The following is a 19,059-nucleotide window of genomic DNA, read 5'->3' on the forward strand; positions in this document are numbered from 1 at the left end:
GGGCGAGCCACTGGCCTTCTTTCCAGATCTCAATGCTGCATGTGGGTCACACCCTCAACAGTCCTTTCCCCCAGGCAAGCACAGCCAAGGGCAGCCCTGGGGGGAGGGGTGCTTCCAGCCCAGAAGCAGCCTGAAGAGGGTTCACGTTGCCAGCCAGCTCCTGTGAGGGAGTCTGAATCTGGGGGAAACTGCTTTGGAGCATGGCCGCTCTGCTCCCCTGATGATTGGCTGTGACATGGAGGAGCAGCTGAGCCGGCAGAGGCCTCAAAGGTGAGTCGCAGGCCTCATATGCCAGGTGGAGTGGCATAGCTGTGGAGATGCGAGGCAAGTCTGCACACAGGGTGGGGTTCACAGGCCCAGAGCCTTATCTCCGTCATCAAGATCAATCCACTGGACACACTTGGGTGCGCGCACCACACCTTTGGTGATGCAGCAGGTGCAGGCATGCTGTTGTGGCGCTCTGAGCAGCCAAGAAGGTGCACAGCAATGGGCTGCAAAACCTTCATTGCCAATGCTGAGGTGCTCCGGCCCTCAAACGGAAGGCCGCATATGAGGCGGTATTTTGCTGCAGCACAAACACACAGTATGGCTTCACTATATTCTGCCTGCAAACCACAAGCGGCTGCACACTCTTTATTTATAGCCCTGAGGCCGAGCCTGGCCTTTAGGGTGAAACATGGCAACAAAGTAAAGGAGGGCCTGGATGGGTCCCTACAACATACAGCTATTTTTCACACTGCCGTTACATACGCTGCTATATATTTTACAGAAAAATAATAATTTCAGCAGTTATTTGTCTGTTATTCGGATACTTAGGGGGTCATTATGAACTCGGTGGGAAAACCACTGAGTTTGGCGCTGGCGGTCAACAAAAGACAGCCAGCACGCAGAAGAACCTGCTGGCCACATAATGTACACTCAGCTGGGCCGGCGTGCGGAAGCAGTGTTTCCGCCAGCTGGCCCAGCTAAATGCAGGGCCTGTACATTGATGCCGGCTCCGCATGGAGCCGGCGGCAATGTAGCAGTGGGGCGGGTGCAGTAGCACCCGTCGCGCATTTCACTGCCCGTAAATTGGGCAGTGAAATGCGCGACGGGGCTCTGCATGGGGGCCCCTGCAATGCCTATGCCAAGTGCATGGGCAGTGCGGGGGCCCCCAGGGGGGCTGAGGCACCCATTCCACCAGCCTTTCCCTGGTGGGGTAAACCGCCAGGGAAAGTACCCCACCAGGGAAAGGCTGGTGGAACCAGGAACATTTTCCGGCGGGCAGCGCTGCTTGCAGCGCTGCCCTGTCGGATACGTAACTCCGCCATCGCCAGACTGCCTGGCGGCAGAAGCCTGAAAGTGGCGGAGTTAGAATAGTGATGGTTCTGCCACGTTTATTATATGGTGGTCTGGGCCGCATGCCGGTGGCGGTAACCGCCATCACAGGCATGGCGGCCCAGACCACCATGTTCATAATGAGGGCCCTAGAGTATGATTTCATTAGATAACAAAATTCTTCAGTGTCAGTCAATCTTGTAGGGTATGCCGGAAAGAGCAATACTCTAAAACTGTTATTTTCAGTCTATAGAACCGTGAAAGTGGTGCAATTACTAAGAAGTAGTTGTTGGACAACTGTATGTGGAAGTTGGTGTTTGGACACATTATAGAGCACAAAATATCATGTGGACAAAATATTGTGTAAAGAATATCAAAGACATGAACATCATTAATCAGCAGACAAAAGAAACAAGCATTTGCAATGCAATAGGTCTCATATTTACGAGAGTTAGAGCTATTGGTATTGTAAATGCATAATTGGACTTTTCTTGCCCCATGAATTGGTCAATCCTGCTTCATAATTTGATCCTTTCCTGCCACATAATTTCAGTGGCCCTGCATATAACTAAAGCACTTCCATTTACCTTCTTCCTCTATCTGTAGCAAAAACTTAAAAGGTTGCCATTGAGCATTCCACTGGCCTAAAGCATGGTTGTTGGACTTTTGCTTATGCAGGGTCATCCCAAACCTTTTTGCCTCCTGCCTCCTATTTTTTTCTGACCTATCGCTGTTGGCTTTTGAACTCTGAGCACTTTCCCACTGCTAACCAGTGCTAAAGTGCATATGCTCTCCGTGTAAATTGTATGTAATTGGTTTATCCATGATTGGCCTATTTGATTTACTAGTAAGTCCCTAGTAAGGTGCACTAGAGGTGCCAGGGCCTGTAAATCAAATGCTACTAGTGGGCCTGCAGCACTGGTTGTGCCACCCACATAAGTAGCTCTGTAATCATGTCTCAGACCTGCCACTGCAGTGTCTGTGTGTGTTTTTACACTGTAAATTCGACTTGGCAAAGGCCTAAACCTTCCCTTTTCCTACATGTAAGGCACCCCTAAGGTAGGCCTTAGGTATCCCCAAGGGCAGGGTGCAGTGTATGGATAAGGTAGGACATATAGGGGCTCATTCCGAGTCCGGCGGGCGGCGGGCACCGCCCGCCGGGCAGAAACCACCCAAAGACCGCACCGGTCAAATCTCCAGAAGATCGCCCGCCGGCCCAGCGTGAAAGCCCCTGCAACGAGGAAGCCGGCTCCGAATGGAGCCGGCGGAGTTACAGGGGTGCGACGGGTGCAGTAGCACCCGTCGCGATTTTCACTGTCTGCATAGCAGACAGTGAAAATCTTTGTGGGGCCCTGTTAGGGGGCCCCTGCACTGCCCATGCCAGTGGCATGGGCAGTGCAGGGGCCCCCAGGAGCCCCACGACACCCGTTGCTGCCATCCTGTTCCTGGCGGGTTTTACCGCCAGGAACAGGCTGGCGGGAAGGGGGTCGGAATCCCCATGGCGGCGCTGCAAGCAGCACCGCCATGGAGGATTCCCTGGGCCAGGGGAAAACCGTCGGGAAACCCGCGGTCAGAATAGCCGTGGAAGCACCGTCAGCCTGTTGGCGGTGCTTCCGTTGCCCTCCACCCTGGCGGTTTCAAACCGCCAGGGTCGGAATGAGGGCCATAGTAATGTGATTTATATGTGCTGACAGTGAAATACTGCCAACTTCGTTTTTCACTGTTGCAAGGCCTGTTTCTATCATAGGATAACATGGGGGCTACCTTTAAATATGATTAAAGTGTAGATTCCCCTAGAGAGTAGCTGGACATGTGGAGTTTGGGGTCCCTGAACTCACAATTTAATACATCTTGTAGTAAAGTTGATTTTGAAATTGTGCGTTTGAAAATGCCACTTTTAGAAAGTGAGCATTTTCTTGCTTAAACCATTCCGTGACTCTGCCGTGTTTGTGGATTCCCTGTCTGGGTCAGTTTGACAGTTGGATTGTTTTTCACCTCGCACTAGACAGTGACACAAAGGGGGCTGGGGTGTAACGTGCATTTCCTGATTTGCCATCTCTGCTAGGAGGGAGGGGTGGAGTGGTCACTCTCATCTGAAAGGACTGTGCCTGCCTCTGACAATGCCGGCTCCAACCCCCTGGTGTGTGTCTGAGGCCTTGCATGGGCAAGGCAAGATTTCACAAGTAGGTGTGAGTCCACTTTGAAGAAAGGTGACTTCAAAGGCTAAAATGGGTATAAGAAGGGCACCCAAATCTACAGACTTTAGAAACACTTCTGGAACCAAGAGGAACCTCTGCCTGGAGAAGAGCTGATAGCTGAGGAAGAAATGCTGCCCTGCCTGTGACTGTGCTTTGTGGAGCTTTCCTGCAGTGCTGCTTCTGCCAGAGTAAGAGGGCAAAGACTGGACTTTGTGTGCCATCCATCTTGTGAAGAAATCTCCAAGGGCTTGAGTTAGAGCTTGCCTCCTGTTGTTTGAAGTCTCAGGGACAGCAAAGACTTCTCTCTGCCAGCACCTGGAGTCTCTAGAGAGACTCCTGCCCCGACAAGTGGTGCCCTATCCAGTCCCTGGGCCCTTGAAAGGAAAGCTGGTGGAATCCAAGGAAATCGACTTCGGACGACTTCGGACTGACGCCGCTGCTGAATCCGGTAACGCCGCCTGCACCTGACATCGTGACCTTCACTGGAACGCGACGCTCTTCGCAGGCCGGACGCCGCAGCAGCCCCGCTGAAGTCCGCGACTCCGTGGAAGTCGCCGCACCACGTCGTGACCGACACCACTCGAAGTGCACGGATTCAACATTTCGCACAGACGCCGCGATCCCCGACTTCGCGCATCGACTTGTTTTCACTCTTCACCAAATGTACTGTACTTGGGGGTCTACACGACTCCGTGTCCGGCGCCGCTGGTGTCGGCTTGTTGGAAACGACTCCGTCACGACGCCCTGTTAACATCTCATTGAAGCATTTTTGTTTCTAAGCGCTATTTTTGAGTTTAATCTTTAAAAATTCATAACTTGACTTGTGTATGTCGGATTTTTGTCGTTTTGGTCTTGTTTTGTTTAGATAAATATTTTCTGTTTTTCTAAACCGGTGTTGTGTCATTTTGTAGTGTTTTCTTTAAGTTACTGTGTGTGTTGGTACAAATACTTTACACCTAGCACTCTGAAGTTTAAGCCTACTGCCCTGCCAAGCTACCAAGGGGGTAAGCAGGGGTTAGCTGAGGGTGATTCTCTTTTACAATGACTAGAGTGAGGGTCCTTGCTTGAACAGGGGGTAACCTGACTGTCAACCAAAGACCCCATTTCTAATTAGACTTTTCTTGCCCCATGAATTGGTCAATCCTGCTTCATAATTTGATCCTTTCCTGCCACGTAATTCCAGTGGCCCTGCATATAACTAAAGCACTTCCATTTACCTTCTTCCTCTATCTGTAGCAAAACTTAAAAGGTTGCCATTTAGCATTCCACTTTAAATCTGATATTCTAATTCTAATATAAAACCACTTTCACTACCCCTCCATCAGAGTTGCTGGCTGGTTAACACAATCTCCCCCCCAAAATACACAAGACAGCCACATAGGAGAAATAAACTAGAAGGGTCACCCAAACATATCAAGAGTGTTCAAACAGTCATAGTGTAATAAAGATGTCACGCTGGCCTAAAGCATGGTCATAACTCCAATAGGGGGAGATTAATAAAACATATACAATCATCATGTAAACCCAACAAAAACATTTATCAGGAACACATTTTTGGCATTAGTCTGTAATGCTCAAAACAGCCCACAAAGGGCACCACAACACACCCATATATATTCACCATGCCACGTAATTCCAATACACAAATACACTCTGTACCACACAATTCCATACTGCACAATTCCGTGGGTAACAATTAAAACACAAGCCACAAATTTCCACTCCAAACCATATACATGCTCTGCACTCCAAAACAAAAGACATAGGTAAAAGACACTGCCATTTACAATGCCTATAGCTCTAACTCTTGCAAATGCAAGATCTATTGCATTGAAAGGCTGCTCCAAGTTTGCAACAGGTCGCTTGAGGGTTAGAGAATGTTAAACAGTTCGATCTGAGACTGGAAAGTACTTGGGTGAAGGTAGAGGTAGTTTAAACAAAAAAATACAAAAATCTAAAAGTTGAACGTATGAAACCAGGATATTGACACTCAAGCTCCCTCCTTGAAAGGCCTTGCGCTCTTATAACCAACCGGCTAGAATATATACGTTTAACATAAGGCCCCTTTAGAGAAATCTGAAACATTAATCTATGTCAACACTTCAAATCCTTTTCTACTGGTTGATCAAATCTTTTTAACCCTTGTTAGTCTTAAACAGAAGATGGTTAGCACGTCCACCCTCCGCTTCCCATTAACCGCAAAGCAGTCCCGATTTCTAATATTGCATGGAAACATATTTCATCATTACATTTTAAATAATACACATAAACGACCTTGAATGATGAAAACACGCAGTTAGTTCGCTGGTTTCATATCCCATTTGTCCATTGTCAAAATACAAATCAGTAAATGCCAAAATTGAGTTTTTACCTCTCAGTACTTAATCAAATGAAGAAAGGGTAGCCTACCGCAAAGGAAACACCTTTGTAAGTGGTTACTGCAGACGAGGATGGGGGTGGCTTCTGGCAGATCAGCCACAAATGAAATCGATGTCATGGAAATGGAGAACTAGAACATGTGATTAGGTGTCAGATAATACACGACTCTAAATGGAGCGTGGTGAGCTACAAAAGCATTAAGGTAAAACTAAATATATTTCAACAGCAGCAGACTGAGATTTTAAGAAAAGTCGGGGTGGGGCATACAACAGACTAGCTTTGGAAACTCCTAACTGGACTTTTCTTGCCACATAAATTGAAATGAAAATGAAATTAAAAAAACAAGCGCGATCGTGCTATGCAAAACCCAGCGCCATGACGCTGAGATTGAAAACCAAAAAGCCGAACGCATGGACAGAATATTGCAGTGAAATCTCTTGAGGCCCTGCTCCAGGAAATGAACCTTTAGTCCAGCTGAAACAAAACTACAGGATGTGTGTAGGAGGGTGGCAGACCTGTCACCTCAAACCAAATATCCAACGTGTGAGGCAGGGGCGAGGCTTTGGAGGGTCGGAGCTGCGTGTGGAAAGCAAAACAAGAGCGAGGGCAGTTTCAAGGGACCCCTGAAAGTGCCAATTATAGCCTTGTGGGTCCCAGAGCTGCCCTCGCAGTGTTTTTTGTATGTTGTATTTAGTGTATTTAGTTTCTGTAAATAAATTGCAAGTTGCATTTTCGCTGTATTTAAATTTAAATGAAGGCTTGTGGGATCATGCTCATACAAACATTGTACATTCAGTCACTAATCAGCAGGGCTCCCTTGAAGCAGCTCCGATCAGAGCACAGCAGCTGTTCTTTTACCACTAAAGGCAACGAGAAAATTAAAGCTCTCCATTACAAGCCAAACATGGGGGCTAGGATAAAGGAGGGGGACTGGAAAAAACCCTCTATGCTGTTGGTTTTGTTTGCAGAAGGAGCTGGTGGGGAGGAGGGACTGAACAGGCACTCACAGTGTAAGACCAAACGGCAAATTCTAAAGAAAAAAAGTCCCCTGCAGAAGAGAGAAACAGGACATGGTGTAATTATATAGTACTTGGTGCTGCTCCCAAAGAGCAAAAGGCAGGACAAAGAGGCAGAACTGACCACTAGCAAGCAAGGATTTTTGAAGGACACTGGAACCAACAAGTGAAATTGCTTGAATCTGCTTGAACCCATTTTATAAGTATACTAAAAGTATACAACAAGTCGAACGCTACGCTCAACCTAAACATGTGTGAATCATTTTTTGGCCAAAATTATCTAACTAGGGAGACGGACAGCTTTTACAGATGTGATTGGTCATGGATGGTGGTCTCAGAAAAATAGATTGGTGACCGGTCCAGGGCAATGAGAGAACATTAAAGCAGCTTACCAGCACAGGGAGGAGCACAGAAGATTGAGTATGGCCACCCACATGGGTGGACTCAAAGACAAGTTGTGGAAGGCAGGGTGTTGATATGGTGCATTTTGACACATTTTTAAGCGAAATCCACCCAATGTTGAAATTTCCAGAGATGGGAGAATGAGAGGACCCAGTTATACAAATTTCAGAAAGTGAGTTGTTTTTATTTATGTTTTTTTGTGTTTTGGTCTGCCCACCAATGTCCTGGCCAGGCCAATACCCTCTGGAAGACTGATAAAGGCTTTTCCTTACCCAGTGGCGTACTGATCACTACAGAGAGGGAATGACAATAGAGTTTTCCAGATTATATTAGAAAAGGCCAATCATACATTCCTTGATTTGTACTTCCTAAACATGTGGAGGAGTCCAAGTTGCAATTTGTGCCAGGGTGTGACAAGCCATTCTGTGAGGTTTTCCCATTGTAAGGGCCACACTTCTTTTGGGAAAAGGTGTATCAGTCATTTGATTAACTGGGTCAATACCCACATTAACTCTTTTTCAATGAGGCCAGTCAGGGAATGTATAGAGAGAGGAGAGGATTTAAAGTGAGTAGATGATTGAATGGCACTAAAGCTGGAATACATTTCAAATTATTTGCTTTGGATTACCAAGAAGAGGGGGAGAGGAAAAAAGGATCCACATTAAAAACTTAAAGATTCACTTTTTTTAATCTCACCCCTCCTTTTCTCACTATATTGTCTGCTGTGATACCCTTTACCCTCATTCTGCAGAGGCTCAAAGACGTATGGCTCTATGGCTAGTGGACAAAACTCCCATCTCTCTCTCTAGCAGGAACATTAATCACAAGAGGTATCTTGACATTTTAATTGCTTCCTGAAGGTAGACTCACAAGAAACTTTTCAGCAGGTGTTTTTATATCGCAAGTTTCGAAGTTATTGCTAAACACAGTGCCCCCCTGAGGTCAGCACCCCTCAATTCAAGTTAGCACCCGGTGCGACCTCACCAGTCGCAACACCCTAAAGCAGGCCCTGTGTGTATGTCATGACATAGTCCTGTCTTACAAATTGCAAACTTATTGGACTGGGGGGGTCCCCAAAGTGCTACGCTCATATCAGTGGGAGGCTACTGCCTTCACTGGGAGTTAAGCAGCACAAGTATGGTGGCGGCAACATCCTCTGTAGAGATCATTAGCAAAGAACAAGTTCTTTTTACCCCATATCACTGGAGTGAGGCCTACAGGCTCACTCACCTATATATAAGTTCTGCTGATGTGTGCTTAACTCACCCTTAGCCTATTTCAGGTAATGTGAAGCACTTCACAATGTGGTAGTAGTGACTCTGCACTGGATGTATGTGTGCCTGGGAAGGGTACAGTACACAGACACTACTGTACTGTGCATTACATGTGTGATTAGTGCATGTCCTGGGTGTATGTATGACTGCAATTAATACATTACATGAGAGGAGGAATGCTGTGCTCTGCAGTGCATGCACAATGAAAGCATGTGCTGGGTGTATGTATGCTTGCACGAAGTACAATAAAGGAAAGATGAATGTTGTGCAGTGTTCACATGGTGAGTGTGTGTGCTGGCAATATGTGTTTTTGAAATGTCACATTCTGGTACAATGCAGACAATCTACAGTACTGAACAGTGCGCAGACTGAATGTGTGTGGTGAATGTATCTGTTTCTCCAGTGACACAATGCATGAAGGTGACAGTACTGGAGAATATGTGTGCTGTGAAAGGACACTGAGTGCAAATGTGCCTGCAATAGTACATTACATTGAGGACCCTTGGTTCCATTTTGTGAAGTTCTGGCCTGCCTAGTGAAGACATGAGGAGAACAGGAATTCCCCCAAAACAGATTTGTGTATTGCTGCATTCCTGTGAGCTGCGTAGGACATACACTGGAGGAAAGAAGGAAGAGACTCTTCTTTTGCACTTCAAAAGGTTGATCTTTGATTCAGTGACAGATCGCAGGGAAGGGCCTGGGCACACCTCAGGAAGGGAATGGGGCTGATACGGGAATTAGAAAAAGCAGGCCAGGGAGCATGGGTGTAACTTTTTGATGCACATATCACTGTGGCTGACATCCAGGTGTGAACTCTGGTCAGTTCCATGAATAGTCCCCCAACTTAAAATGTTATAAACTCGGACCCAAAATCACATTTTGGTATCTGGAGACAGACTATAAGAAGGGGATTATAGACCCCAAACATTTCATCTGCCAAGCAGCCAGATAAGCTGTGTGAGAAAGGGAAGGTCTGCAAGACTTCTGCTTGCGACCAGGACTGGGTGCAAAGGCCTGCTAGTCTCCCTGCTGGGTGAGGGGACATCACCCAGGAAACCAAGATCACCTGCCCTGGAGCCTGGAGCACTAATGCCTGCCTGCTTTCCAAGACCAAAGTGCCCTGTGAGGAAGTTGGAAGCTTCAAAGGCAGCGAGGCCCAGTGGGGAGGCCCGCCGAGAGGACTCCCTGAGCAAGATGCAAGGAGAATGATTGTGCATCGATTGGGTCATTGCCTGTATGCAGGAATGGTTCGACGAACCCCGTATGCCAGAAGAAGACCGCCTTAATCAGAGCCATGTAAGGAGAGCTGCGCAGGAAGCATCAGGCCTGCACCACCTCATTGAGGTGATCCTGTGTTCCAAAGGAGGAACACAATTGAACTTACTGGGCCAAGAACATTAAGATTTTTGTTGGTCTTTAATGGTGATGCAACATGCCAGAAGGGGCTGCCACGGTGATGGCAATCACAGTTAGAAGCGTTTGTACCAAGATGGAGAGATGGAGAGTACCACTGCAAACCTGTATTCCAGAAGGGGCTGCTCGTACCACTGTGGTCAAGAGTTTGGGTCATTGGCCAGATGGAAAGATAACAGCTGTGACAGTGTGTCAAGCTCACACACTGAGACCTTCTCCTGACTGATTTGCCGAGGAGAGTAAGGACTCCACAGGAGATGTCACACTCTCTATGGGCTCCAGTCAGGAGCCAGAGAATGGAATCCCCCGCAGCCTCCCAGTGAGGGAAGAGTGACATACCTCATGCTTGCAGAGTGGAAGTAGCGCTGATCGGTAGAATGCACTGGCAGAGCTGCTCAGAGAAGAGAGCCTTTCGAGTGGTGCTACATGAGCCGTGACCAGCTTGACTTTGCTGAACAGGATCAGGACTTGGGAGCACCCACCGAGAGGACACTCACTTCACCAATGCTTCCATAGCACCAGGGCAGGTGAGACTAAAAACGGGCCTGCGGGGTCCAAGTGGATTCACTGCTAAGAATGCTGAGCCACCATAGGCACTCATGACTAATGGCCAAGGAGTCAAATGGCGACTCTCTGGTACGGCCTACTGATAAGCATTCCCTGAATGCAGCTACCAGTGAATGGGGAATAATCCTTACCACGTTATAAGAAAGATAGTCTAACAGAGATTTGCCTAACAACAACCTGAGCCCCAAACATGAATGTCAGTATTCTTTTGAAAGTGTAGAGTTAGAAATAAAATACTTCTTTTTCTTATAAAAGTAGGTATTGGACTGGACATTGATTTATTTTTTGTATTGTGTGCACTGTTATGCACAGATATGAGGCATGCTCAGTTACTGTTATATATATTTTCCCCTTGAGGAAGCCTTTGAGTGCTCATCCATATTACCACTGAGAGTCAAGTGCAGAAGGGGTACTTGTCCCAGTTGCTCAAGATACATAGTAGGTCAGAACATCAGGAGTAAAGGGCCTCTACCACCAAGGTTGAGCTCAGTAGCCCCTGCATACCTCTCTGAAAGGTATTGTGACAATTATTATACTTATGATACCTAACCTACAACACGTATCCCAACCCCTCCCAGTCACATTGCATGTACAATATGCCTATCTTGAGGTGGTGGTTTTGTGGGAAAGGGGGGATTTATGTTTAATGGAACTTCTAGTAGTAGTTTAAGGTACTGAAGCCTGCTCTAGAAATTACTTATAATTAACTCAAGGGTCCTCTAGTGGCAGCCTAGGTACTGCAGCCGGCATAGAGAAGCAAACATTTCAGCATGAAAAAGTGAATGGCATTGCTTCTTTAAAACTAGAGAAACCTACTGGCTTTACTTTTTCAACACTGCAAAGAAACAAGGGTGCGTAAAAGAAAAGACAGACGTCTCTGGTGAAATTATAAATTGGCTTTCAGTGCATGCTTCCTTTCACAAATTGACTAGGGTTTGAGGCACTGCAAAGTCTAGCACAGTGATTCAACAGCATAAATGTATCAATTTAAATTTTTTCATTCGTACGAGGTGGTGGTATTTGCAACTGTTAATCTTACTTCTACTTGATTGACACATTGAGCAAAAGTTTATTTTGAAATTTAGCCATGATACAACCAATTCTGAAACATAATTTGAGGCTAAGCAAACAGGATGAAAAACAAGTGAATAATAAAAAATGTAAATGTCAGTGCAGTAGTCATTTTCCATTGAGCAAAATCACTAGGAAAAAATAGACAGGGTGAGTTGTTTTTTCAAATTGTCTGGATGCCATTTTCATTTTCAAGACAACACAACAGAAGCAGAAGGGTCAGTCATAGGATGGCGCCATTGCATAACGCTCCCCTACTTATTATCATTAAATAATGATAAAGACAGTGTACACCACCATCCACATTGAATGGGTGGACAGAGAATCCTCTAGGAAACAGAGTTGCATGACCCTTGAGAGGCCTGGCTGCACAATGTGAATATCTGAGGGCCTTTCCACAAAGGAACTATGAAGTACTCAAAATAGTTCTCCCTAAGTACAATTTTACTTACTTTTACATGACTTTATGAATCTCGTCTCAATAGTCAGGAAACATTTATGTACAATGAGTGCAAACAGAGGAACTGTGCGCTCTTTACCATTTTATTAATATGGTTTGGATGTGACAGGGCTAATTGGCAAATGCCCATAGAGTACATTAAAGATTACTTTGTAGTACAGGGTATTTATAAATGTTTTTGTTAATCGGACCCAAACTGTGCATTGGTGCCTGCGCAGGGCCAACAAAAAATGCAAGTGGAGGAGAGGGGATCATCAATCCGGAAGGTAGCTTGCCATATGCAGCTTTACAAACATGTATTCAGCTTTAGAGACGCTAATAAGGAATGTGAATACCTAAAACACCTATAAAGATTTAGCTATTAACCAGTAGGGTGAAAGCCCCAAAGGTTTTATTCAAATCTAGCCCAAAGGATTGACTGGAAAAGAAAAACAGCCAAGGCATTTCTTTTTATCCCGTACCCATACTTCGCTGAGTGCAGCAAGCATGTTTGATTGAGTTTTTGTAAAGCACTCTGTTTTCTATATGGGGTTCCTGGTGCTATGATCAAAGCAAGAAAGTGAAAGCAACAAGAGCATTAGTGAGCGAGCCTGTTGAGTGATGTCTACTGCAATGAGAGTTTGAGGGATTCCCTCTGGGAGATGTTAATCAGATGCTGAAAGGCCATAACTTTATCTGCTTATATTAGCAAATGAGGCTCTTACAATACATCAAAATAAACAATGGTACAGAGTGATAATGAGAACCAGTATGTATTTCAAAACATTATTATGTGCTTTTGTGACTTACCACCAAAAATGTACAACACATGTTGGCCTTTCCATAGATTTTAAAAGTAATTGAATAGACTCCGGTGCTGGAGTTGTGATTTTCATGACCCGTGGCCATAAATAAAAAGGGAAAAAACGCGTAATTTACAAGAACAAAAACAGAAGTCAGGTGCCCGACCCACCACATGCCAAAAGTAGCTTAAGTAAAACTATATCAGCATGCTAATATGTAAGTTCCTGTTGAATTCTAGAACAAACATGGTTCTAGAATCATGTGAGGTGGAGGAGGAACCTTGAAACAGACGTGGTGGAGGTTGGAGAAGAGAAGGAGAGTGCCCTCACCGCACTTGTCAGGAGGCCTTGTTTTAGTTGTTGTGCAGATGGCTGGGCTGTGTAACATGTAACTACGAACTAAAGGAACTAAAGAAGAATCCAAAAATTTCTGCCTACGTACACTTGGTCCCGACCTCTTTGTAATACTGGTGACGAAGGTGGTGAACGGCATTTCTTTCGCCCCAACATTCTCTACGCTTGGCGTTTTCTCCTGATGGCAGTTCGGCAGTTCGTACTTGTTCCTGCGGTGTTTGAGGTACTGTATTAATTTTGCTTTCACACTCTGCGCCTTACGAGTGTGACGCTCGCTCACCACTGTGTTGTTTTTTAAGTGGTGCGCAAGGGAGTCTCGCCGACGCACGCTCCTGGAGACGTTGAGTGCTGGTTGGTATGTTAACATAGCAACGGGGGCCTCGTGGACACGGACGCACTTCTTTCATAGCGCTTGCCTCTTTGTTGTTGGGTTTCTAGCAACGCTGCTGGATCTGCTTTTCTAGTGTTGTTGCTATACGCACAACAGAGTGTCCGTCTCTTACTGACTCATTCTTGGAATAAAACAATTTATTTTGCTAATGTGGTAGCTCAGAAACGTTTCAACACTGCGTTTCCTGGACATTTCTTGTGTACTTACAAATCATCCAGCTTCAGTTTCTCCTCAACGCTGATTTGCACAGCTTTTTGATTTTTTGCGTGTACATTTCGGACAGTATTATTTGTTCTACTACGCTGATGTACACAGCATTGTTAATAATCTCCACTTGACCTCCAGTCAGTAACATGCACAACTTTTGGTTCTCTGTGGGCAAGCCTGTCGCTGATGTGCACAGCATAATTGTTTATTAATTATGTACTCAGTTCATCGCTCATCGCTTTTGTACCCAGCCCTGGACTTTTAAATCTACATTATAACGTGAAACGCTGATGCACACAGCTTCGTATATATTATTTTAGATTATAGTCTACTACTAATGGTTATTTATTTTGTACAGTCTTGTGTGTAGTGTGTGCTTGGAGTTGTAAAAATGCAAAATGTCACAGCACCTTCATTCTTTCTGTCTTCTCCGGGTGAACCTCCTATCAAATGGGCAAAATGGAAGAAAGTATTTCAGCGGTATGCTAAAGTATGCGGCACTTCGTTATGTGCTGAACGGCATACTGCTTTATTGCTTCACTGTTTGGGGTCTGAAGGCCAGGAAGTATTCGATCATCTTCCTGATATTCCTGATAGTGAAGCAATAGACCTTAATGAATTTGAAATTTGTATACATACATTGGACATTCACTAACTTCCTAAAGTGAGCACTATTTTGGAACTATATTATTTTGGGAAAATATTGCAAAGGGAGGGTGAATCAATTGAGGACTATGTGACAGATCTTAGACGGCTTTCCTCTTCATGCAAATTTGCTTCGCTCACTGATGAGAGGATAAGGGATCAGTTCATGTTAGGCTGTAACATTGAGAAAGTTCGTGAGGAGTTGTGGCTTAGAGATGAACCCTCTCTGGATGAAGTTTTGATGGTTGCAAAAAGAATTGAGTATACCTTAAAGTGTGTGGATGTGATTAAAAAGGATTCCTCTAGCGTGGATTCCTCTAGTGTGGTTTGTACTGTTACGGAAAATAACAAGAAAGTACTCAATGCTAAGAAAAAAATATTTGATTCTTCATCTATAGGAAGAGAGAAAAGATGTTTTCGGTGTGACAAACAGGGGCACTTTGCTACTGATAAGAAATGTCTGGCTCTCAGAGCAGTATGTACGTTTTGCAAGAAGCAAGGACATTTCTTTTCAGTTTGTAGGTTATGAAAGGCTAAACAAAGTGTCTATGATGTTCACACTGATGATGATGAAGGTCTGGTGTCAAAAGATTTTGATTGTGGACAAATTGTTGTTCAGGTAGGTAGGAATAGAGGCCCTCTTGACTTTATTTTAATGGAAGGAATGAAGACCCAAGTTTTGTTTGATTCTGGGGCTAAAATTACCATTGTCTCCAAAGATTTTTTCTGTCGTTGGCTGAAAGGTAATATCACTCTTCTCAAACCAGACATCAGACCATGTGCTTATGGTGGTGAAGTAATTCATTTGCATGGATACTTTATTGGTCTAATTGAATACAAAGGACGTTTTACGTCTGGGAAGATTTATGTGTCTAAAAAAGGAGACAGTATTGTAAGCTGGTGGCATCAAAAGGATCTAGGAGTTATGTTGGATCCTAATAGTAATGATCCCATTATATTGAAAGACATTTCTTCTGTTAAGTGTGTGTCACATCAGGTTTCTGACACTGATTTGAATTTACAACAAGTCTTGTCTCAAGGTTTCCATTTGTTTTCAGAGATGAATTGGGTTGCTTAAAAGATTATTGTCATAACATCAAGATTGTTCCAGGGTCAATTCCTTTCTGCAGCAGGGTTAGCAATGTGACGGTTAATATCTTCGCAGAAATGCCAAGTTAATTGAATAAGCTCAAGTCGCAAGGCATCATTGAGGAGATTGAAAGCACTGCTTGGTTGGCCCCAGTAGTTACGGCCAGGAAGGCCAATGGTTCACTCAAGTTATGTGTTGACATCAGACAGTTGAACAAATGCGTGGTGGTAGATAGGTATCCCTTACCAAATATTGCCCAATTACTCATGATGATTGGTGATGCAAAAGTGTTTAGCACTATCGATCTGGCTTCAGCATATCATCAAATTCATTTTGATGAGGATTCTATGGATCTCACTGCCTTTATAAGATCATTTAGGTATACCAGTCTTCCGTTTGGATTAATCTCAGCTGCTTCTGTGTTTCAGAGGGTTATGGAGAGGATCCTGAGAGGTTTAGAGGGGGTTTGTGTATACCAGGATGATATTCTTGTGTATGGGAAAGATCATGCTGAACATGATACTAGAGTCAGACAGGTGTTAAGGAGAGTGAGTGATCACAATCTAACAGTGAAATTGGAAAAGTGCAAGTTTGGTACTAAGACAATTGACTACTTGGGCCACGCCATAACGGGTGAGGGTGTTGCCCACAAAGCTGATCTTGTCAACATTATTCAGGCAATGGTTTCACCTTCCACAAAAGAAGAGCTCATCAGGTTTTTGGGGATGGTTGAATATTACCATAAATTTGTCAAGAACTTTGCTGAGATTACCTATAATATGAGAGGTCTTTTGAGGAAAGGAGTGGATTTTGTATGGAGTGTGGTGTGTGAAAACGGGTTTAATTTAATCAAGGCGAAGCTATCTTTGGCTCCCTGTCTCAGGAATTTTGATCCCAAAAATATTCTATTGTTACAACTGATGCCAGTCTTAAAGGTTTGGGGGCTGTATTACAGCAGGGTGGATGTGGGCCTCAGAATACCATCATGTTTTTATCAAGGAGTCTCAAAGGTGCTGAGAACAAATATTCACTGATTGAGAGAGAAGCGCTTGCTGTACATTGGGCTATCAAGAAGCTTAACAAATTGTTGCGGGGATCCACTTTCATTGTGAGAACTGATCATAAACCTTTATGTGAGGTTTTCAACCAGAAGGGCGTATATTCCATATCCTCTAGGATTTCCAGGTGGGTGGTTGATCTCCAAGAGTTCAAAGTGAAATACATTCCTGGGGTTGAGAATGTGATAGCGGATACCTTATCCAGATTAGTTTCTGAGAATACCTCAGGCTTTATTTATGACGGTGTGTGTGAGGAAGAAGTGGATTTAGTTTGTGAGATTAATCAAGCAGTGATTTCAGAGGAGAGATGGCGCCATGAGCTGGAGGATGATTCTACTCCACAAGAGGTTATTAATCTCATCATGTGTGGTTGGAAACACAAGAATCAAGGTGGAGACCGGTGCAAAGAGTTTTGGTTTATTAAAGACCAGTTAGCAACCAGAGATGGTTTGCTGTTACAGGGTACCAGGTTGGTGCCCCCAAGCAAACTAAGAAAAGAGTTCCTGGACGTAGCTCATGAGGGACACTCTGGCATCTCCAAGACAAAGGAGAGATTGTGATCTAGTTACTGGTGGCCTGGCATCCAAGTTGAACATCTGGTAAGGGAATGTGCAGAGTTTGAGAAGAGTATGAAACCGAGAGTCCAACCAAAGTTGTTGAGAAATCGGCCTGAAAAGCCTTGCAGTGATATTGCTTTGGACATACTGGGTCCAGTACATGGAAGTGGTCAGGAAATGTATATCATTGTTGTCATTGATATGTTTTCTCGTTGGCCGGAAATTCATTTCTCTAGAAGTATTGAGACTCAATGTGTGATAGGTTTTCTCAAGGATTCATTTCTGAGGGAAGGCTTACCTGGAACTCTTCTTACAGTCAAAGGCATTCAACTTGTTTAGAGAGAAATGGAGGGCTTCCGTCAGCTGTGTGGGGTCAAACAAAAAATGTGCATTGCATCATCCAGAAGCTAATGGTATGGTTGAGAGATTCAACAGGGTTTTGAAAGAAACAATAGCACTGGCCAAGAATGACAACAGGAACTGGAAAGATGAAGTCATCAAGAGGGTTGGAGTGTATAAATTTACGCCACATATGACCACTGGAGTACCTGTATAGGAAAGAGAGAGAACTTTCCAAAGTGAGGAAAAGAAAATTCCATTTTGATCGTTTTATGCAGTCAAGGTGACTAAAGTTAAAGTCGGAGACTTGGTTATGATAAAACGTCCTGGACTCAATTAGTGGGAGTAAGTTATCTAAACCCATGAGAGTCATCAAGACTTTTTCCAATGCTGCCAAAACCTGTGATCATCGGGTGTGGAATCTCAATAGGGTCGTTCTGTATAAGGGTGGAGTGGTTCAAGAAGATCAGGAAGATCCATTCAAGGTTGAAGGCAATCCAGGAGAGTTGGAAGATGAAACATTGCCGAGGAAGTCTTATAGGAAATTGCAGAGTCCTGCTTATCTGAAAGACTATGTGTAACTTACATATCTCAAAGACTTTGTGTCAATTTTATTTTGCTCTACTGTTTGTTTTCCCTCCACCTTTTATCCTTTGTGTTTTTTGTGTGTTTTTTTGTTTTTGTTGTAGAGGGGGGGATTTGTTGTATTCTAGAACAAACATGGTTCTAGAATCGTGGGAGGTGGAGGAGGAACCTTGAGACAGACGTGGTGGAGGTTGGAGAGGAGACGGAGTGTGCCCACACTGCGCCTGTCAGGAGGCCCTGTTTTAGTAGTTGTGCCGATGGCTGGGCCGTGTAACATGTAACTACAAAATAAAGAAGAATCCGAAGATTTTGCCTACCTACCCTTGGCCCCGACCTCTTTGTAGTAGTTCCACAAACATCTTCTAACGCATCTCTCCTATTGCCTCAGAAACATTTATCCCTCTTTCTACCCTCCCACCGCATGACTAACGCCCAGGAACCCAGTGCAGTTCTCACAACGTCCTGTTAGGCTCTGTGATACTGCCATTCTTGTACAATACTTCATTATTGACCTTGTTTTACCCTTTCTAAATCAATTATTTTGTCCTCAAAATCAGCCAGTCACTTACTGTTAATATTTAGCAATAAAATGGCAACTTTTGTTTTGAATAAATAACAAATTACCCCAAACAAAGAATGTCATTTCAAGAAAAATGAAATTTTTGTACTCCAAATACAAGTTTTTCATTTTTAATAAAATACATAGTTAGGTGTGTCACTTTCATTAAATTTCCACACATTCTGTATAGATTCTCCTTTAGCTTCCCTCGTGCTACCATCACATGCCAGGGATGCAGCTCAAATAACAAGGATTTCCATCACATTTCTGACTGAGGTCGGGAGCATCATGCAATGGATGCCCACAATATGTTCAGAATTACTAAAATTGAATCATTGTGCCCCTATCTTGCCAAAGATGCTCACAATATGTCCATCCTGCCATGGTGGACATAA

The sequence above is a fragment of the Pleurodeles waltl genome, chromosome 8 (assembly GCF_031143425.1).
Source record: "Pleurodeles waltl isolate 20211129_DDA chromosome 8, aPleWal1.hap1.20221129, whole genome shotgun sequence".
Taxonomy (NCBI): Eukaryota; Metazoa; Chordata; class Amphibia; order Caudata; family Salamandridae; genus Pleurodeles; species Pleurodeles waltl.